The 23,072-nt window shown below is 40.4% G+C and overlaps 1 pseudogene; it reads left to right on the forward strand.

Annotated features, from left to right (window-relative positions):
• The first annotated feature begins 475 nt into the window (after positions 1-475).
• On the forward strand, positions 476-22,004 carry LOC137216720 (large ribosomal subunit protein eL31-like; annotated as a pseudogene).
• The last annotated feature ends 1,068 nt before the right edge of the window (positions 22,005-23,072 follow it).

The following is a 23,072-nucleotide window of genomic DNA, read 5'->3' on the forward strand; positions in this document are numbered from 1 at the left end:
CAGAGAAGATTGTTGGGCTTTTGCTTAATTAGTTTGTTTTACCTTGGTGAATACAATGGAGCAATGGTGCAAGATGATCAAGAACACCGGCAAGAGAACGGAGGAAGTGATGGTTTATGGAGAAGGAGCTCAATCACAAGAGGACTAGAAGGGGCTGTGGAAGCAAAGGTCTCAATGAGAGCAAAGAAAAGGAGAGGCGGGAAAATGAAAGCAGAGAACTGGAAGAACTATATAGGGTGTAGTGAAAAGCTGAGATATGCAAATTTTTAAGATTTCAGAGGAGAAACAATTGTAAGTGGGGACAGGTTATTTTCATGAGAGCAGGTAGCTGAATGGGATGGAAATGAAGTTCAGTGAAGTACAGGAGGTCAAGATAGGAAGAGATCTACTTGTGTAGCTCTTCCTTGTTCATACAATGATGACAAGGTAGAAAATAATGTGTGAGCCAGGTGTGAAACTGTCAAGGGATGACACCATGGACAATGAGTCCAAGGACAGCAACAAGAAAAGCATCAGGTGAGGCAGTTAGATGACATGAGCTCCAGAGGAAAAGGCACAGAAGAATGCAAAAGCCCAGCAATGAAGATCAGAATCTCCACTTAGGAAGCCAATCTCAACACCCAACGCTGAGTGAGTAGGTAGCTTGAGAAGATGCATCCACCAGGGAGAGTTGCAGGAAAAGCAGTAGCTCTGGAGGGCAAGATAGATGTGTCAAGCAAGTACCATCAGTTGCCTATTATGGGGAGTAGAGATCCCAGTACTTCTGCCCACTGCATCTTGATATTGGAGTTGTCAAGGCAAACAGTCCAGTCCAGCACTGGATGCAACAATGTCTTATTCACATAAAGAAGAGACAGCAAGGTCAGCTTCAGTAGTGGGTGTCAGTCTCCCACGGCCAGCACATCCCTCCTGATTTGCAAGCTCCCTTCTCGTGCCCAAGAAGGAAGATACAGTAGTGGGGATGGCCAGGGACCACACGATGCAGACGCTTAAAACCAACAAAGGAGCACACCTGAGTCTGAAAGAGAGGAAGATACGCCCCCACAAGGTGATAAGCCCATCACAAACTGTGAGGATGCTTTATCTCCTGGTAAGGAAAGTGCCACCCCGCACAAGGCCCATTCTTATGCGGCCGAGTTGGGGCCAAAAGACCCCACGTGGGAGAATGCCTTTCCTAACAAGAAGAAACGTTCTTCCTCCTGAAGGAGATTGAGGACGCCATGAGATGGTGTTCGGAGGGCCAAGTGGGAAGGTTTAGACTGAATGGGAGTGATTAGAGCCAAGGGAGAAGACAGCAGTGTGGAAATTAGAACAGAGGAAAGGATGGAGCAGAGCAAAAGGGAGTATTTGGGAGCACTGTCAAGATCCCCCAACAGTCGTTCCCAGCACTCTTCTGATGAAAAAGTGATTCCAGTACCTATGGGGAGAGTCAGCTGTGGCCTTGATTATGTTTCTGAGGCAGCTGACTTTGCCAGACATTTTATTTTTATTCCATTAAGCCTTACTTTTAATATGCCTTTAATGGTAAACCTTTTCAAGTTCTTTTTGGAAGTATGGTATAAATTTTTCTTTAAAAAAGAATAAACACTTGAGCAAAATAAAACTTTAGATAGCTTAAAACTGGGATTGTTTTATAACATGATTATTAATAATAACAAGAATAATAGCTGGCATTTAATGAGCCAGGCATTGGACTAAAGGCTTTACAACTATTGCCTTATTTACTTCTGACAGTGATAGATCATATTTTTATTTCTAGCTTTCAGAAAAGAGAACTAAGACATAAAGAAGTTATCTAACTTATGGTAAGCAGCGCCCAGGGCAAAACCTACTTAAGGGCACTGTGAGAACTTTACAAGGACAAAAAAGAACAGAATAGTAAATAAGTTCAAAGTGGAGTGGGTCATTTTGAGAACACTGGACAAGGCTGCTGAAATAGCAGCAAATTGGGTAAGTAGTTAAGAATTGGTACCTACCCTCAGAATACTTTAAAGAGTAATAATCATGGCAACTATTAAACTAACCATGAAAAGTTAGGTTTATGTGAATGTGTCTCCTTCCATAGAGCTCAAAGTCCTTGAAAAGCAATCTTTTCTCTGAAGCCCACACCATAGTGCTACATATCCTGTGGATGTCTGTTTTGAGACTGGTGGTGTCTGCTTGCTTAACAGTTAGAAATGCAAAGCACAGAGAATTTATATCATTGCATCTATTTTGAGGCAGCAAAAATGAGGTCTTCTTACCCAATAGGATATCTTGATACAAGTGTTGTCTCAATGGACAAGGGCACAGATAGCCGCCATATTGCTGATTTAGAGGGTCTTCCCCTAACATCCTCCAAAGCTGTGTTTCTTTGTTTTCTTAACAAATACTTCCTTGCTTACTCCCCAGCTTTTTCAAAGAACAGTAAAAACTGAGAGTAGAACTTTTTTTCTTATAAACTAGATGATATAAAATAGAAACAATAGTTCCAGCAACGTGGTCTTCTCCCTACAGTTAATGGGTATGTTCTCTATAGGCTCTGACTTGGGAATTTCTAAGGAATCATAAAAAGAATGGCCTTCAAAGACAAAAATAGCTGGGGCTTGAACCTCCATTGTGCAACCTTCTAAATCTTAGGGGAAATTTTCCTCAACTTTCTTGAGTCTTGGTTTCTTCATCTATGAAACGTGAGGCAAAAAGTACTTCCAAAGTTCTTGAAAGATACAGAGGGTCTGGAACAGAGGAGGCATCCATAAATGCGAGAGTCTCTGGCAACCTCCCTCCCTTCCCAGTAAGGTAATAGCCTTTCTTCCATTTCCCAACTGGTTTTAAAATAAAAATTATTGTTCAAATTTGATGCAGACATATCTTTTGTTTTTGTTTTGGCTTTGGTTTTGGTAGTGGTTTTGCCCACCTCCCTATCTCAAGTTTATATTATATTATATACTGTAAGTATGTGTTTATGTGACTACCCCAGAAACTTTGCAAATGTACTTTCTTTGTCTGTCTAATTCATTTAGAGCACTTTGACATGGATCATTCCTTGTACACAGTGGTATTAAATAATTATTGACAGCTTGACAGCATATATTTACTTTAACCCATCATTCTTTTTCTACTGGCAAATAATTACAAGATTTCTTCCAAGGAGTAGCCTACATTTTGTAGCTTAAATGTCAAAAAGGCAAGACTTGTCAGCTAAGGAGCAAGGATGATGTAGTCTACAGTAAAACTGGTGCAACATCAAGGCTGAGGCTGGACATTGTGGATTCTGGATCCAGAAGTCTCAAGATTTCCAGTTTCAGTAAATGCTGTTATTCATTCTAAGAGTCCCCATCACTCGATTTTTACGTGCAGTCTGGATAGCTGAAACACACCTGGAACATTCACTAATATTTAGCACACTGGGAAGGGTTCTCTCCAACAATCTGAGATTCATTCATTCACACATGATGATATGTTCCCTGGTTTCCTAGGAAACGTCATGTACCTCCTGAAGAGCAAAAATTACATCAAGTCTGCATCCCCCAAATTTAAAAACATTAAATGTGCTCATTTATGAAGAAATCCCTTTTAAAGTTAAACGTTTTACTTCTGTTTATTGTCGGTTTAATAAACATCAAGAACCATGACAACGTAGGATGCATTAATACATCGCCCCAGATCTATTCTTCCCTTCCACTGACCTCCATCCCTCCATCTACAGGGGTCAAGAGGGAGGGCAGAACTTCCATGCTTCTAGAAATTTCCCCCACCCCTCCTCCTCCTTCCTAACCCCTCTATCATTCTTTATTTCAAGATCATTAACTAATCCCATATACCCTCTACTTCTGTTTCTGTCCGTTAACAACCCAGATCTCTTGGTTTATACTCAACGCTCTGAACCCTTTCCACCAAGCCCTCTAAAGATAGTTTCAAACTTTTTTTGTTACAGGAGCCTGTAAACTCTTAAACGTAATTGAGGAGCTCCAAAGAGCTTTGGTTTATGTGGGTTACATTTACTAATATTTGCTGTATTCAAAATTAAAGGAAAATTTTAAAATATTAATTCACTTTAAAATAATAAGTCCATTACATGTTAACAAATATTATATATTTTTTATGAGGAAAAAAATTAGTGAGAAGAGCAGCATTGTTTTACATTTTTGCAAATCTCTTTACTGCCTGGTTTAACAGAAGACAGCTGGATTCTTGTATCTGCTCCTGCATTCAATCTGTTGTGACAGGCTATTTTAGTTGAAATATATGAAGAAAATACGGCCTCACCCAGATATGTGGTTAGAAAAAAGAGGATTATTTTGAGAATCTTTTCATATAACCGTGGGTATTATTCTTTAACACTATATCAAAACTCAACAAATGGTAGTTTCTTAGCAGTTAGTTGCAATGTGAAACCAAAAACCGTACTACTAAACTTGTTTTTAGTTCCATTAAAATCCATTAGTCTATCTTGCACTTTGAATGGATATTTTACCCACACAGGATTCTATAATATCATGTATCACTCATTTGAAAAACACTGTGTCACTGAGTTATGCAGATTTTCCAAATGTTGACACATTTTATTATACGATATTTAAAAATTACATTTGTTAATATCACCACTAAACTCATCTGAAGAGTCTTTAAGTGTTGGGAAACTATCACCTTAGTGGATAAAAGTTTTCCGAAAATCAAAATCATACTCGAAAGCTCAAATTTTATCATTGGCAACAAATATTGTCAGTCATTTTCCTTGAAGTAACATGTTCAGTTCATTCATTTCTGAGAAATGGTCAAATACCCAAGTCTGGGTAGCCATCACTTTTTCTGTCAGTCTTTCTTTCAAGAAAGAACAGTCTACAGGGAAAAAAAGTTGTTGGTTCAGCTGGCAGCTCAACCAATTGCACCCGTGATTTTCTTCAAGCCAACCGTTGTACCTCGGTATGTAGAAAAAGTGTTTTATGCACTTTTCCCATTTAATCACAGCATACTGAATACATATGCAATCAAAGGTTGAGACTGAATACACTGCTGTTCTAGAACTCATGATCCATCATCAGCAAAACCCCCTGAATGTTATCAGTACTATAAAAGGGGTGTAAAGGTTGAACAAAGGGAGCTAGAATTGTTACAACATATTGACATGATCCTATAATCTCTTTATAAACCTTTCTGTAAACTTCAAAAATGAGCTTTGTCATCTGGTACTTACACTTTATCCTTGTACCAATTAGGATGTCTTTGACTGCAGGTAAAAATAAACCTTACTCAAAATGATTTAGATAATCAGGAAAAGTTGTCATCTCTCAAACTGAGAAATTTCAAGGCAGGGCATCTTTAGGGTTGGTTAATTCAGGGCTCATGGTCCCAAGATATGTCTAACATTTCCAAGTGACTCATGAATATGTGACAGGTCCAGTACAGACCATTTTTTTTTAAGTCTTTATTGAATTTGTTATAATACTGTTTCTGGTTTATGTTTTGGTTCTTTGGCCAGGAGGCATGTGGGATCTTAGCTCCCCGACCAGGAATTGAACCTGCACCCCCTGCATTGGAAGGCGAAGTCTTAACCACTGGACCACCAGGGAAGTCCCGAGGTCCAGTGTATAATACGATGCTGCCTTTTCCTATGAGTCTCTTTATAAGAAGGAAGAAACCTTTCCCAGAGCCCCTCTAGCAGACCTCATCTCTCATTTCATACCACCTTGCACCACGTGTCCACACCTACGCCAAATAGCAGATACAAGGAATGGGATCTCCATAAATAGCTAAGATTAATCCAAACTTTAAAAAAAGAATGTCTATACATGTATAACTGAGTCACTTTGCCGTACAGCAGAGATTGGCACACCATTGTAAGTCAACTATACTTCAATCAAAAAAATATATATGCAAAACGAACCACCAAAAGCTTAAATAAGAATGCTTCTCTCCTGAATGCCTAAGACCGCTTGAGCCCGCTCACAAATTGGGAGGAGGAGTCATGAGCAACGAACACAGGGGCGCCTCAGTGTGTTTTTCTATTTGATTAAGACTGATTCCTCCTGAAAAACAAATGTGATCGATCTTGGAAGATTAATGTTGAATGGTACAACACAAATGTATTAAAGAATTTATCGAAATAAAACTAACTTAAAAGGCAAAAAAAAAAGATTAATCTAAATTTACCCTTGAGCTTTAGGTAAGGCAACCTTCCCTAAGGGATGAACACCTGGATAAAATCAGGTTTCATTCAAGAAAGGAGAAAATGGGGAGGGGGTCTGGGGGTAAATGCCAACCGTGCCCGGCCCACAGCCTCTCTGCTCTCGCCCTCACACATTAAAGGTTGCTGACGGCAAACCCCTGTGCCTCCTGACTTGAGGGCTTTTTACTGGACGTGGAGCTATAAACGACACAGAGGGCAGGCCAGATGTGCCACAGAATTAGTGGCCCCGGAGCAGCCCTCAACCAATGATCCACAGGGAGCTGATGGATAAGTATCCAGCTTCCTGGGCACCCATCTGAGATAACTTGGAGATGCACTGTACATTTCCCAGAATTAACCAGTGGAATAAGCCACGGTGATAACCACTTAACATACTGCACTTTTTTTGGCTGCCCTCCTTGCCCTCTGTCATTTCTTCTCTTCCCTTACCAGTGTTGCATGTTATCGTCTTCCAAATGAACTATTTGCAATAGCATTCTTATCTCAGGATCCGCTTCTGGGGGAACCCAAACCAGGAAAACAGTCCTTCCCTCAAAAAAATCCACTACAATCAGAAACTCAGAAGCCCTTTTTCAATTCTTTGTTCTCAGAGCCTTTATTACCATCTTTCTCCTATAAGAGTTCCTGCTTTCTGCCAAACGCTGAAAAAATGAATAAAGAAATACTTACTCTTGTTTAAGCATGCACACAAAATATTTTTATTAAGTACATAAAATTAATCATGTTGCCTCCTATACCCAGGTGCCTTCTCAGGAACGACCTCCCCCCAGCCTCTGCTCAAAGGGCAGCCATTTGTAGCCACACTTTGACCCAAGTATAACCAATCCTTTGGCTGGCAGTGCCCACATGGTATGAAAAGATAAACAAAGACAATCCAGTTTCCTCTCTTGAAAATTTAAATTAGCAAATACCAATACCAAGAGAATGAGGAATTTCACTGTGTGGAGATGAGCTGGAGTTATGAACAGTTTGTCAGAGCCATAAGGCAGTAAATAGAAATTATTATGAACCGGAAACTATGAGAAAAGCAAAATTATGATGGGTGAAGAAATGATACACAAAGAAGAGGAAAGCAGATAGCATCAGTTCCAAAAGAAGGTGGCAGACTAGGAATACTCGAGTTTTATTAATAGGGTAGCTATGGAATGGAGGAGGCTCATGAAGCTCTTTCAAGAGTTGTTTCTGCTCCTACCTCTCCTTCCAACAACAATCTCCATGGGGCTTGGCACCGTTACAGCTACTGAACTGAATTTTCATGAGATTCTGTCTCCTTATTGGCCATGTCTGTCCTGATACCAGTTCCCTTTACAGGAAGAAGCTTGAGTTAATGTCTAACAACCAATATTATAATCAAAATGCTTTTTTAAAGAAACAATCACAGAAAAGGCTGGATTGTTTTCAACATACAATGAGATGTTTAAAATGTGGTCCAAGATGCATAATAATGTGAATTTACTTAACTACTGAACTGTACATTTAAAAATGGTTAAGACAGTAAATTTCTGTCATGTGCTTTTCAGCACAATTTTTTATATACCGCTATGAGATAATATAAAGAAAATAAGGAAAAAATGGGACTTGGTACACAGTTATAAAAGAGTTTAAAATAAAGCATCTTGTCATGTGATACACCCACATAATAGTGGCATTCTTCCAGAATAACAGAATGTTACCCCTGAGTTAAGAGCCAAAGAAAAATAACCTGTTATTCTACTCTTAACCCCACACCCAAACTGAGGATCTGAGAAGATTAAAAATAGTTAGAGGAATTTTGGAAAAATAAATGGATTTGCTGTGACGGCTTTTCCCAAACCTAGGGAAAGAAGTATATTGACACCACCTGAAAAGTTTCACCTATTTGTCTCACAGGTGCAGAAACAACCGGAAAAGAGTCAGACTCCTCCGTAAGTAATGTTAGGGTCCATCACCTGGCTAGTGCACTGCTTTAAAACAGCAATAAAAGAAAGGTCACTTCATTGGGGGTCATGTGCATTCCTAGAATAACGTGGGAGAAACATGTAGTCTACACATGAGCAGGTTAGTATAGCTGCATCTCCTGTCTTGTCCAAGAGAGTCCACTGAAGGAACAAATAGAAGCTGAAAGTGCCAGCAGATGACTAGATGTTAAGGAAGGAGTTAGTAACCAGCCAGCCAGCCAGCCAGCCAAGGGCAATCAGAGATGCATCTGCCCTCTCAAAGGAACTAAAAGTGAGAGTGAGAGACCCCCAGCGATGAGAGGAAGAGAGGCAAAGGGCCCCAGGGTCTCTGATGGACCCCGAAAGGTGCCCCTAAAAGACTCAGCCTCAAACACCTGCCAGATCTACAGAGTGTGGATGCTAGATCACCAAACAATGGCAGGCAAGCAAGAATATTCTTGTCCTCTTTACCCTCTGCCTCTTCTAGCTCTAAACCTAGAGGGGGGGTCTGAAATTTCTTTGGAGGAAGAGGGATTAACACGCAAGAGAAAAAGAAAGAACAAACCAACCAGCGTCCCCACCCACCCACCCACTGGCAACCAGCCTGCAGCAAGCAAAGCAGAAGAAAAGAGAAGCTTTACCTTCCAATGGAATGTAATATTTTGACAGGACAATTACCGACGATAGGTTGTTTTATTACCTAAAAGTGGACACCAAAATCACGGGACTTGGGCTTCCCTGGTGGCGCAGTGGTTAAGAATCCGCCTGCCAATGCAGGGGACACGGGTTCGAGCCCTGGTCCGGGAAGATCCCACATGACACGGAGCAACTAAGCCCGTGCGCCACCACTACTGAGCCTGCGGTCTAGAGCCCACGAGCCACAACTACTAAGCCCACGTGCCACAACTACTGAGCCTGCGCTCTAGAGCCCGTGAGCCGCAACTGCTGAAGCCCGCGCGCCTAGAGCCTGTGCTCTGCAACGAGAAGCCCGCACACCACAACAAAGAGTAGCCTCCGCTCACCACAACTAGAGGAAGCCCGCGTGCAGCAATGAAGACCCAACACAGCCAAAAATAAATACATAAAATAATAAAAAAAAAAATCACGGGACTTCCCTTAAATTTTACCAAAGGCTAACGAAAGAACCAGCCCCACAGAAAAACGTTAAAGAGATACCAGGAGACAAAAATAAAGTTGCTTTATAATTACACCCCATGAACCCTGCATATTCAATGGAAAGGTTACAGATATTTAATTTCAGGAAACAGGCTGGATAAAAGTAAAAAAGGCTCAATCTGATCATATAAACCTTACATTTTAAAAATAACCAAGGAAAATACCACAAACTTTTATTTGAATAGGGACAATATTTTTGAGTACAAGCAAAGGTACAAGCAAAATAAAACAGACGAAGTAGGACAATGTATCTTGAGTTGATATCTAAATAGTTCAAGCAACTGGAGAGCATTAGAACGTCACACATTTTTCTATGCAGAAAATGTTGTAAATTTCTATTTTCCAAATTGCAGACCTATTACTTTGCAATATATAGCATCAAAATTGAAGGCCTAGGCCCATTCTCTTCTCAGTACTCCTTAAGTTTGGGTACCTCTTTCTAACATGTATAATGAAGCAGATACAGATTTTAAGCATAACAATAAAAATATTAATAAGAATAGTTATAATTTATTGAGCATTCACTCCACATCATGCTTGGTGCTGGAAGACATAATCATCTTATCTGACCTTCAAAGTGCTATTGCAGGTAGGTAATTGCTATTGTTATTGCCATTCCTTCAGATAAAGACATTGAGGCAGAGAAAAGTGAGGTAATTTGTCCAAGACCACAGAATTAATAACTGAGGCAAGAACCACACCCAGGACCTTCACTGCTATAGTGTGCTTTACGTTGCTGAGAAAACATTCAGAACAATGAGAGGTGTTTTAGAGAACTGATCAGTCACCAGGCTTTGATTTCTGACCTTGCAGGGGTCCCAGGCTCCTTGAACACCTATGCCATTGGGAAACTCGCAGTGGGTATGTTTTTTCCTGACAGACAAAAATCCCACTTTCATGTGGGCCTGCCAGTGAACTCACCTGAAGTGCTTAATCCTCTCAGCTCCCAGCTACGTCCCTTTAATAAGCCCTAAAATGATTAAAATAAATCCTCTTTGCCACTCCCATTAGCAACAAAATTATTAACAACTGAATATGATTTCCATATGTTCCCGGTTTGCCTGGAGACAGAATTCAGGCATCTATTAAAATTACTGCTGGCCATCAAGCAGAAAAACAAACATGCTTTCTATAACTCCTTCTTAATAGCACTGGACCAATTTACTAAGCACCATGACCTGCAAACAACTACACAGTTCTCCCAAGTGACAGCATGCTGGCACTATTCATTCTGCTTTAAAAATAAACAAACAAAAAATAAAAAGCATCTTCCTCATTACAACCTTGATGTTTTCTACATTGGTAGATTCTAATATTTTGTTTGTAAATGACCCCTCATACCTGTGGAAACTGTGTGAGGCTTGTGGTATTTCTATAAATAAATATTCTTGATAGCAAGGAAATAACATACCAAAACCATATAATCATTCCTATATACATATTATCTTGAAAATACATTTTTGCTTCAACGGAGATTTTTGTCAGAAAATCCAATTGGGTGATGTGATTGGCTGCATCCTAATACACTGAGGGTCACAGGGAGAAGCTTTCACTTCTCCCCTGGCTTCTGGGTTCCAGGTTGCCCCTGACAGAGGTCACAGCCTGCCCTCTTCTCCCACGTTTCTCACTCCTGTGCTTTTTTTCCTTATCATCATCCTTCCCTGCTTCTCTTCATTTCTGAGTCCTCATTAACTTCACTGTCTTCATCAGATGACTCAGAGTGATAACAGAGGGATGACTGGTAAATGAATTGCATTAGCAATCAGTTTACTGGAGGCTGACCCTGCCCCCTTATAGGTGTGAATTAGGGAATTATAGAGTCAAGGTAATGGAGGTTGGGGGGATAGGGAGAGCGAGAAGGAGAGAAAAGGGAGGGAGGGAGGGGGAGGGAACGTGACATCTCAGATATTTGTAGCAATGCACTTAGAAGAGATGTTATATGATAAATGTGTTATGTTATGCCATTCTCACCATGATAATAGATCTTAGGAAAATCAAAAATATATGTATATAAATATATATACACACACATATGTACAAACACAGACATAGACACACATATATATATAAAATGCTTTAGATGAAAGCCTGGAAGAGTTTTAGGAAGAGAATCTGGAGTTTCTCCTTGATTCTTCTACTCATAATTTTTTTCCGCAAATAATTCCATTTCAGTTGGTACAGGGTGGAGGGTGGAGAGTGGGAAAAAAAAAATATCTGGGGAGAGGGGGAAGATGGAAAAAGAATAAAAGGCGGAGATCACCTTCCTCCCCACAGATACACTAGAAATATATCTACACGTGGAACAACTGCTACAGAACACCTACTGAACGCTGGCAGAAGACCTCAGACCTCCCAAAAGGCAAGAAACTCCCCACGTACCTCGGTAGGGCAAAAGAAAAAAGAATAAACAGAGACAAAAGAATAGGGACGGGACCTGCACCAGTGGGAGGGAGCTGTGGAGGAGGAAAGCTTTCCACACACTAGGAGCCCCTTCGCGGGCGGAGATTGCGGGTGGCGGAGGGGGAAAGCTTCGGAGAGCACAGCAACAGGGGTGCGGAAGGCAAAGCGGAGAGATTCCCACACAGAGGATCGGTGCCGACCGGCACTCACCAGCCTGAGAAGCTTGTCTGCTCACCCGCCGGGGTGGGGGTGGGGCTGGGAGCTGAGGCTCGGGCTTAGGTCAGAGCGCAGGGAGAGGACTGGGGTTGGCGGCGTGAACACAGCCTGCAGGGGGTTAGTGCGCCACGGCTAGCCGGGACGGAGTCCGGGAAAAGTCTGGACCTGCCGAAGAGGCAAGAGACTTTTTCTTCCCTCTTTGTTTCCTGGTGCGCGAGGAGACGGGATTAAGAGCGCTGCTTAAAGGAGCTCCAGAGATGGGCGCGAGCCGCGGCTAAAAGCGCGGACCCCAGAGATGGGCATGAGATGCTAAGGATGCTGCTGCCGCCACCAAGAAGCCTGTGTGCGAGCACAGGTCACTCTCCACACCTCCCCTCCCGGGAGCCTGTGCAGCCCGCCACTGCCAGGGTCCTGGGATCCAGGGACAACTTCCCGGGAGAACGCACGGCACGCCTCAGGCTGGTGCAACGGCCCGCCGGCCTCTGCCGCTGCAGGCCCGCCCCGCATCCGCACCCCTCCCTCCCCCCAGCCTTTGTGAGCCAGAGCCCCCGAGTCAGCTGCTCCTTTAACCCCGTCCTCTCTGAGCAAAGAAGAGACGCCCTCTGGTGACCTACACGCAGAGGCGGGGCCAAATACAAAGCTGAGCCCCGGGAGCTGTGCAAACAAAAAAGAGAAAAGGAAATCTCTCCCAGCAGCCTCAGAAGCAGCGGATTAAAGCTCCACAATCAACTTGATGTACCTGCATCTGTGGAATACACGAATAGACAACGAATCATCCCAAATTGAGGAGGTGGACTTTGAGAGCAAGATTTATTGTTTTTTCCCCTTTTCCTCTTTTTGTGAGTGTGTATGTGTTTGCTTCTGTGTGAGATTTTGTCTGTATACCTTTGCTTTCACCATTTGTCCTAGGGTTCTATCCGTCCGTTTTTTTTTGGTTGTTTGTTTTTTTCTGGTTTTTTTACTTAAAAAAATTCTTTTTCTTAATTATTTTTTATTATAATAACTTTATTTTATTTTATCTTACTTTATTTTATCTTCTTTCTTTCATTCTTTCTACTTTTTCTCCCTTTTATTCACAGCTGTGTGGATAAAGGCTCTTGCTGCTGCAGCCAGGAGTCAGTGCTGTGCCTCTGAGGTGGGAGAGCCAACTTCAGGACACTGGTCCACAAGAGACCTCCCAGCTCCACATAATATCAAATGGCGAAAATCTCCCAGAGATGTCTATCTCAACACCAACACCCAGCTTCACTCAACGACCAGCAAGCAACAGTGCTGGACACCCCATGCCAAACAACTAGCAGGACAGGAACACAACCCCACCCATTAGCAGAGAGGCTGCCTAAAATCATAATAAGTCCACAACACCCCAAAACACACCACCAGACGTGGACCTGCCCACCAGAAAGACAAGATCCAGCCTCATCCACCAGAACACAGGCACTAGTACCCTCCACCAGGAAGTCTACACAACCCACTGAACCAACTTTAGCCACTGGGAACAGACACCAAAAACAACGGGAACTACAAACCTGCAGCCAGCAAAAAGGAGACCCCAAACACAGTAAGATAAGCAAAATGAGAAGACAGAAAAGCACACAGCAGTTGAAGGAGCAAGATAAAAACCCACCAGACCTAACAAATGAAGAGGAAATAGGCAATCGACCTGAAAAAGAATTCAGAATAATGATAGTAAACATGATCCAAAATCTTGGAAATAGAGAAAATGCAAGAAACATTTAACAAGGACCTAGAAGAACTAAAGGTGAAACATGCAACGATGAACAACACAATAAATGAAATTAAAAATACTCTAGATGGGATCAATAGCAGAATAGCTGAGGCAGAAGAATGGATAAGTGACCTGGAAGATAAAATAGTGGAAATAACTACTGCAGAGCAGAATAAAGAAAAAAGAATGAAAAGAACTGAGGACAGTCTCAGAGACCTCTGGGGTAACATTAAATGCACCAACATTCGAATTACAGGGGTTCCAGAAGAAGAAGAGAAAAAGAAAGGGACTGAGAAAGTATTTGAAGAGATTATAGTTGAAAACTCCCCTAACATGGGAAAGGAAATAGTTAATCAAGTCCAGAAGCACAGAGAGTCCCATACAGGATAAATCCAAGGAGAAATACGCCAAGACACATACTAATCAAACTGTCAAAAATTAAATACAAAGAAAACATATTAAAAGCAGCAAGGGAAAAACAACAAATAACACCAAGGGAATCCCCATAAAGTTAACAGCTGATCTTTCAGCAGAAACTCTGCAAGCCAGAAGGGAGCGGCAGGATATTTTTAAAGATATGAAGGAGAAAAACCTACAACCAAGATTACGCTACCCAGCAAGGATCTCATTCAGATTTGATGGAGAAATTAAAACCTTTACAGACAAGCAAAAGCTGAGAGAGTTCAGCACCACCAAACCAGCTCTACAACAAATGCTAAAGGAACTTCTCTAGGCAAGAAACACAAGAGAAGGAAAGGACCTACAATAACAAACCCAAAACAATTAAGAAAATGGGAATAGGAACATACATATCGATAATTACCTTAAATGTAAATGGATTAGGGCTTCCCTGGTGGTGCAGTGGTTGAGGGTCCGCCGGCCGATGCGCGGGACGCAGGTTCATGCCCCAGTCTGGGAGGATCCCGCATGCCGCGGAGCGGCTGGGCCCGTGAGCCATGGCCGCTGAGCCTGTGCGTCCAGGGCCTGTGCTCCGCAGCGCGAGGGGCTGTGGCAGTGAGGGGCCCACGTACTGCAAAAAAAACAAAACAAAAAAATGTTAATGGATTAAATGCTCCCACCAAAAGACACAGACTGGCTGAATGGATACAAAAACAAGACCCATATATATGCTGTCTACAAGAGACCCACTTCAGACCTAGAGACACATACAGACTGAAAGTAAGGGGATGGAAAAAGATATTCCATGCAAATGGAAACCAAAAGAAAGCTGGAGTAGCAATTCTCATATCAGACAAAATAGACTTTAAAATAAAGACTATTAGAACAGACAAAGAAGGACACTACATAATGATCAAGGGATCGATCCAAGAAGAAGATATAACAACTGTAAATATTTATGCACCCAACACAGGAGCACCTCAATACATAAGGCAAATACTAACAGCCATAAAAGGGGAAATCGACACTAATACATTCATAGTAGGGGACTTTAACACCCCACTTTCACCAAAGGACAGATCATCCAAAATGAAAATAAAGAAACACAAGCTTTAAATGATACATTGAACAAGATGGACTTAATTGATATTTATAGGACATTCCATCCAAAAACAACAGAATACACATTTTTCTCAAGTGCTCATGGAACATTCTCCAGGATAGATCATATCTTGGGTCACAAATCAAGCCTTGGTAAATTTAAGAAAACTGAAATTGTATCAAGTATCTATTCCAACCACAACACTATGAGACTAGATATCAATTTCAGGAAAAGATCTATAAAAAATACAAACACATGGAGGCTAAACAATACACTACTTACTAACGGAGTGATCGCTGAAGAAATCAAAGAGGAAATTAAAAAATACCTAGAAAGAAATGGCAATGGAGACACGACAACCCAAAACCTATGGGATGCAGCAAAAGCAGTTCTAAGAGGGAAGTTTATAGCAATACGATCCTACCTTAAGAAACAGCAAACATCTCGAATATACAACCTAACCTTGCACCTAAAGCAATTAGAGAAAGAAGAACAAAAAAACCCCCAAAGTTAGCAGAAGGAAAGAAATCATAAAGATCAGATCAGAAATAAATGAAAAAGAAATGAAGGAAATGATAGCAAAGATTAATAAAACTAAAAACTGGTTCTTTGAGAAGATAAACAAAATTGATAAACCATTAGCCAGACTCATCAAGAAAAAAAGGGAGAAGACTCAAATCAATAGAATTAGAAATGAAAAAGGAGAAGTAACAACTGACACTGCAGAAATACAAACGATCATGAGAGATTACTACAAGCAACTCTATGCCAATAAAATGGACAACCTGGAAGAAATGGACAAATTCTTAGAAATGCACAATGTGCCAAGAATTAATCAGGAAGAAATATGAACAGACCAATCACAAGCACTGAAATTGAAACTGTGATTAAAAATCTTCCCACAAACAAAAGCCCAGGACCAGATGGCTTCACAGGTGAATTCTTTCAAACATTTAGAGAAGAGCTAACACCTATCCTTCTCAAACTCTTCCAAAATATAGCAGAGGGAAGAACACTCCCAAACTCATTCTATGAGGCCACCATCACCCTGATAACAAAACCACACAAGGATGTCACAAAGAATCAAAACTACAGGCCAACATCACTGATGAACATAGATGCAAAAATTCTCAACACAATACTAGCAAGCAGAATCCAACAGCACATTAAAAGGATCATACAACATGATCAAGTGGGGTTTATTCCAGGAATGCAAGGATTCTTCAGTATGTGCAAATCAATCAACGTGATACACCATATTAACAAATAGAAGGAGAAAAACCATATGGTCATCTCAATAGATGCAGAGAAAGCATTTGACAAAATTCAACACCCATATATGATAAAAACCCTGCAGAAAGTAGGCATAGCGGGAACTTTCCTCAACATAATAAAGGCCATATATGACAAACCCACAGCCAACATCATCTTCAATGGTGAAAAACTGAAAGCATTTCCACTAAGATCAGGAACAAGACAAAGTTGCCCACTCTCACCACTCTTATTCTACATAGTTTTGGAAGCTTTAGCCACAGCAATCAGAGAAGAAAAGGAAATAAAAGGAATCCAAATCGGAAAACAAGAAGTAAAGCTGTCACTGTTTCCAGATGACATGATACTATACATAGAGAATCCTAAAGATGCTACCAGAAAACTACTAGAGCTAATCAATAGATTTGGTAAACTAGCAGGATAAAAAATTAATGCACAGAAATCTCTGACATTCCTATACACTAATGATGAAAAATATGAAAGGGAAATCAAGAAAACACTCCCATTTACCAATGCAACAAAAAGAAAAAAATATCTAGGAATAAACCTATGTAAGGAGACAAAAGACCTGTATGCAGAAAATTATAAGACACTGATGAAAGAAATAAAAGATGATACAAATAGATGGAGAGATATACCATGTTCTTGGATTGGAAAAATCAACATTGTGAAAATGACTCTACTACCTAAAGCAATCTACAGATTCAATACAATCCCTATCAAACTACCACTGGCATTTTCACAGAACTAGAACAAAAAATTTCACAATTTGTATGGAAACAAAAAGACCCCGAATAGCCAAAGCAATCTTGGGAACGAAAAATGGAGCTGGAGGAAACAGGCTCCCTGACTTCAGACTATACTACAAAGCTACAGTAATCAAGACAGTATGGTACTGGCACAAAAACAGAAATATAGATCAATGGAACAGGATCGAAAGCCCAGAGATAAACCCACGCACATATGGTCACATTATCTTTGATAAAGGAGGCAGGAATGTACAGTGGAGAAAGGATAGCCTCTTCAATAAGTGGTGCTGGGAAAACTGGACAGGTACATGTAGAAGTATGAGATTAGATCACTGCCTAACACCACACACAAAAATAAGCTCAAAATGGATTAAAGACCTAAGTGTAAGGCCAGAAACTATCAAACTCTTAGAGGAAAACATAGGTGGAACACTCTATGACACAGATCACAGCAAGATCCTTTTTGACCCACCTCCTAGAGAAATGGAAATAAAAACAAAAATAAACAAATGGGACCTAATGAAACTTCAAAGCTTTTGCACAGCAAAGGAAACCATAAACAAGACCAAAAGACAACCCTCAGAATGGGGGAACATATTTGCAAATGAAGCAACTGACAAAGGATTAATCTCCAAAATTTACAAGCAGCTCATGCAGCTCAATAACAAAAAATCAAACAACCCAATCCAAAAATGGGCAGAAGACCTAAATAGACATTTCTCCAAAGAAGATATACAGATTGCCAACAAACACATGAAAGAATGCTCAACATCATTAATCATTAGAGAAATGCAAATCAAAACTACAATGAGATATCATCTCACAGTGGTCAGAGTGGCCATCAACAAAAAATCTAGAAAGAATAAATGCTGGAGAAGATGTGGAGAAAAGGATACACTCTTGCACTGCTGGTGGGAATGTGAATTGGTACAGCCACTATGGAGAACAGTATGGAGGTTCCTTAAAAAACTACAAATAGGGCTTCCCTGGTGGCGCAGTGGTTGAGAATCTGCCTGCCAATGCAGGGGACACGGGTTCGGGCCCTGGTCTGGGAGGATCCCACATGCCGCGGAGCAACTGGGCCCGTGAGCTAAAACTACTGAGCCTGCGCATCTGGAGCCTGTGCTCCGCAACAGGAGAGGCCGCAATAGTGAGAGGCCCGCGCACCGCAATGAAGAGTGGCCCCCGCTTGCCACAAGTGGAGAAACCCGTCACACAGAAACGAAGACCCAACACAGCCATAAATAAATAATTAATTAATTAAAAAAAATAATAACTACAAATAGAACTACCATATGACCCAGCAATCCCACTACTGGGCATATACCCTGAGAAAACCGTAATTCAAAAAGAGTCATGTACCAAAATATTCGTTGCAGCTCTATTTACAATAGCCAGGAGATGGAAACAACCTAAGTGTTCATCATAGGATGAATGGATAAAGAAGATGTGGCACATACATACAATGGAATATTACTCAGCCATAAAAAGAAACGAAATTGAGTTATTTATAGTGAGGTGGATGGACCTAGAATCTGTCATACAGAGTGAAGTAAGTCAGAAAGAGAAAGATAAATACCGTATGCTAACACATATATATGGAATCTAAGAAAGAAAAATGTCATGAAGAACCTAGGGGTAAGACGGAAATAAAGACACAGACCTACTAGAGAATGGGCTTGAGGATATGGGGAGGGGGAAGGGTAAGCTGTGACAAAGTGAGAGAGTGGCATGGACATATATACACTACCGAACGTAAGGTAGATAGCTAGTGGGAAGCAGCTGCATAGCACAGGGAGATCAGCTCGGTGCTTTGTGACCACCTGGATGGGTGGGATAGGGAGGGTGGGAGGGAAGGAGACGCAAGAGGGAGGAGATATGGGAACATATGTATAACTGATTCACTTTGTTATAAAGCAGAAACTAACACACCATTGTAAAGCAATTATACTCCAATAAAGATGTAAAAAAATAAATTAAAAAAAAACATATCTGGCCTTTATTTAACGTGGGTGTAGTTTTGAAATTCAGGCTGTCTGTCCAATAGGATTGGATTACCTACCAAATGTGTTGGAGTATCTAAAACACTTCTTTAAATCCCTGAGGCACTTCTGGCTTGCCAACCATATGTTGAACCACAAATATTTACATCAATGTGATTCAGAAAAAAATTGACTTGAAACAGAGATTTTTCCCTACAGATAAAGTGGACTAAAGATTCTTGCACCAGGTTGGTGAATGGTGTGTGTTATGGACTGATCTGTGTCCTCCCGAAATTCATATGCTGAAGTCTTAACCCCCAGTTAGGACCTCAGAATGTGACAGGATTTGGAGGCAGAGCCTTGAAAGAGGTGATTAAGGTAAAATGATATGGCTAATATGATTGGTGTCCTTATAAGAAGAAATTAGGACACAGACAAGCACTGAGGAACACCAGGTGAAGACTCAGTGAGAAGACAGCCATCTACAGACCAAGGAGAGAGGCCTCAGCAGAAATGAACCCTACCAGTATCTTGATCTGCAACTTCTAGCCTCCAGAACTGTGGGAAAACCCATTTCTGTTGTTTAAGCCACCCAGACTGTGATACTTTGATATGGCAGCCTGAACCGACTAGCACAGTGTGCCATGCAAGTCCGAATCTTCATCCAAGTTCCCAAAGATCAAAAGTCAGAGACTGGAATTGTTTAACCATGGATATGGTAAGGATATGAAGGGAACTCTGAAATTATGATAGGTAAATGGGGCAAAAGGGTAAATTAAGGCAAAAATACCATGTTTTACTATTCCTTACCAACTTTCAAAATGGGCTGTGACTTACAGGTTGGGGCCAACAATATTACGAACATTAGAGACCTAGAAAGACAGAAAGGATAGCCTTTTTGTAATTTTCATGTACAACACAGAACATGAATTCTGGGATTCCTTTGAGATTTGGGGGACAGGAAGGATAGACAAAACATGGAGATGTCCATAGGCAAATAAAACTGCCTGGTCTTATGCCATGGCCTTCCTGTTTCATACTGAATAGATGCCTTCATAAAGAGCAAATGTAGCGGGAATTCCCTGGCGGTCCAGTGGTTAGGACTCCAGGCTTTCAGTGCTGAGGGCCCGAGTTCAATCCCTGGTTGGGGAACTAAGATCCCACAAGTCGTGTGGCCAAAAATAAGTAAATAAATAAACATAAAGGTATTTAAATAAAATTTTAAATAAAGAGCAAATGTAGTGCTTAATAAGCCACTGCAAACTGAGAGGAAGTAACAAAACTCTCATCAAAATATCTGCCTTTCAGTCAAAGAAAGCATAATGCATTCTCTCCCAAATTATATGAGGATGTTTCAAAGTTCAGTTAGAACTTGTGCATTTGGATACAGGAATCTTATTATACTTAAGAATCAGCTTTACCCATTACAACCTCTGTCGTTTGGTACTACTTATATTAACACATTTTACTGAATTAGCTGTACTTTTGACTTGACAGTGTGTTTCACTACGGAAGTCAAAGGCCCATGTGTATGTGTGTATGTGTGATTGCACCTGTTGAAGTGAAAAAGACACCCACAGGAGTTTAGACATTGTGAAAAATAAAAATGATGTATTTGAAGGAATGTATAACTGTCTCTAAACGAAATTTTAGAAATTTTCAACAGGGAACAAAGACAAAATAGCTATCCTAAACACTCAGAGTTTTCTTGAAGTTTTCTTTTTCTTTTCACTTTTTTTCTCCAGGCAGCTTATCTCTTTTAAGCTCTTGGCCTCCACTGATCTTTACACATTCTTAACCTTCTGTAGCCACACTTTATTCTCTAGAGGGAGATTCGTCTACAGGCCTCATCTCTATGATTCTGCTGTTATTAGCCCAATAAGTATTCTCTTTCACACTCACTGCAAAGTGGTTTTCTAACAGCACAAAAAAATAAATGAATAAATAAAAAATGTGACTTCATTTGCTGCACACAAGATTTGTACTTAAAAATAAGAAGCAGTTTTTCTTTTCTATGCTAGTAAGAAATTTGCAGATCCATCAGGTCAAAATAACCAGCACATGCAAAATGCCTGTTACTTACCACCATTATTTTTAAGAGACATTTGAATAGTTGGAAGAATTGTCAGTCTGTACATTTTCCTTTGATTAAAGAGGAGACAGCCTGCCATGACACCAGAAACTGTTAATATTACAACACTAGGCAGCTCAGAAACAGACAACTCCTTCTGCTTTCCAACTTGTATTTATTTGAAAAAGGTCTAGGCCGTGTAGTTGATGCCAAATTCTTTAAGAAGGTGTTGTATGCTTAAAGTCTACCTTTCATTAGAATCTTAGATTAAGATCTTAGCAATTATAACATTCCTTTTTCGCTAGGAAATGTTTCTTATGTGACTTCTACAAATACATTACTTAGGTTTTTACTGGTATCTAATATACGCATATGTGCTCACCACTGTTGTAGGACATGCAGGAAATATGAAAAACACCTAAGCACTTCCAACCTGGGCCCAGCAGAACAGCTCTTGCAAAGAAGAGGGCCGAGAAGCAGAAGGACCATCCTGCCATCAACGAGGTAGCTACCACAGAATACACTATCAACATTCACAAGTGCATCCTGGGAGTGGGCTTCAAGAAGCTTGCCCCTTGGGCACTCAAAAGGATCCAGAAATTTGCCATGAAGGAGGTGGGAACGTCAGATGTACACAATGACACCAGGCTTAGTAAAGCTATCTGGGCCAAAGGAATAAGCAATGTCCCACACTGTATCCATGTGCAATTGTCCAGGAGACTTAATGAGGATGAAGATTCACCAAATAAACTCTATATGTTGGTTAGATATGTACCTGTCACTACTCTCAAAAATCTACAGACAAAATGTAGATGAGAACTAACCGCTAGCTGTCAAATAACATTATAAAACCTCAAAAAAACATACACACACATAAGATATGGTTTCCATATTAAGTTGCTTAAAATTTAACTTAAGAGAAGATTAAGAAACATCAACAACCCAAGACTAAATTCAACTAAATCCTAAGGATGAGTTCTGAAGAGAGAAACTTGAGTGAGAATGGAAATAAACAATGAAAAGCTCAGAAAGGAGGTTAATGTAATCTAATCTTTGAATCAACTGACCAATTGCTTTCTCTCAGAGAACATTATAATTGACATTTTGTAAATTCATCAACTGTCATTCTCATCCATAATTCCATTATTTACACTTCACTGGAAATAGCTGGAAAAATTAATTTATTGAGCACATACTATGAGCCAAGAATTATGTACACTCTTTTACACAGATTTTCTCATTTAATCCTCAAAATAACTCTACAATTTATGTTATACTGCCATCTCATAAATTAAAAAAAAATTTTAAACTGGTAGTTAAACCAGTTTAGGTCCCCACTAAAAGGAACCAGGGTTCTTGGAAGAAATGGTTGATCCGGACTTGGGGAAGGTAAAGTATAAAGTGTACCTAGAATATTTTGTGGGGCAAGAAAGTAAGGAAGCAAGACAACAGAAACAAGAAGAACTACAATCCTGCAGCCTATGGAACGAAAACCACATTCACATAAAGACAGACAAAATGAAAAGGCAGGGGACGGTGTACTACATCAAGGAACAAGATAAAACACCACAAAAACAACTAAATGAAGTGGAGATAGGCAACCTTCCAGAAAAAGAATTCAGAATAATGATATGAAGATGATTCCGGACCTTGGAAAAAGAATGGAGGCAAAGATCGAGAAGACAAAAGAAATGTTTAACAAAGACCTAGAAGAATTAAAGAACAAACAAACAGAGATGAAGAATACAATAACCGAAATGAAAAATAAACTACAAGGAATCAATAGCAGAAAAACTGCTGCAGAAGAACGGATAAGTGACCTGGAAGACAGAATGGTGGAATTCACTGCCATGGAACAGAATAAAGAAAAAAGAATGAGAATGAAAAGAAA

This window comes from Pseudorca crassidens, chromosome X (genome assembly GCF_039906515.1).
Source record: "Pseudorca crassidens isolate mPseCra1 chromosome X, mPseCra1.hap1, whole genome shotgun sequence".
Taxonomy (NCBI): Eukaryota; Metazoa; Chordata; class Mammalia; order Artiodactyla; family Delphinidae; genus Pseudorca; species Pseudorca crassidens.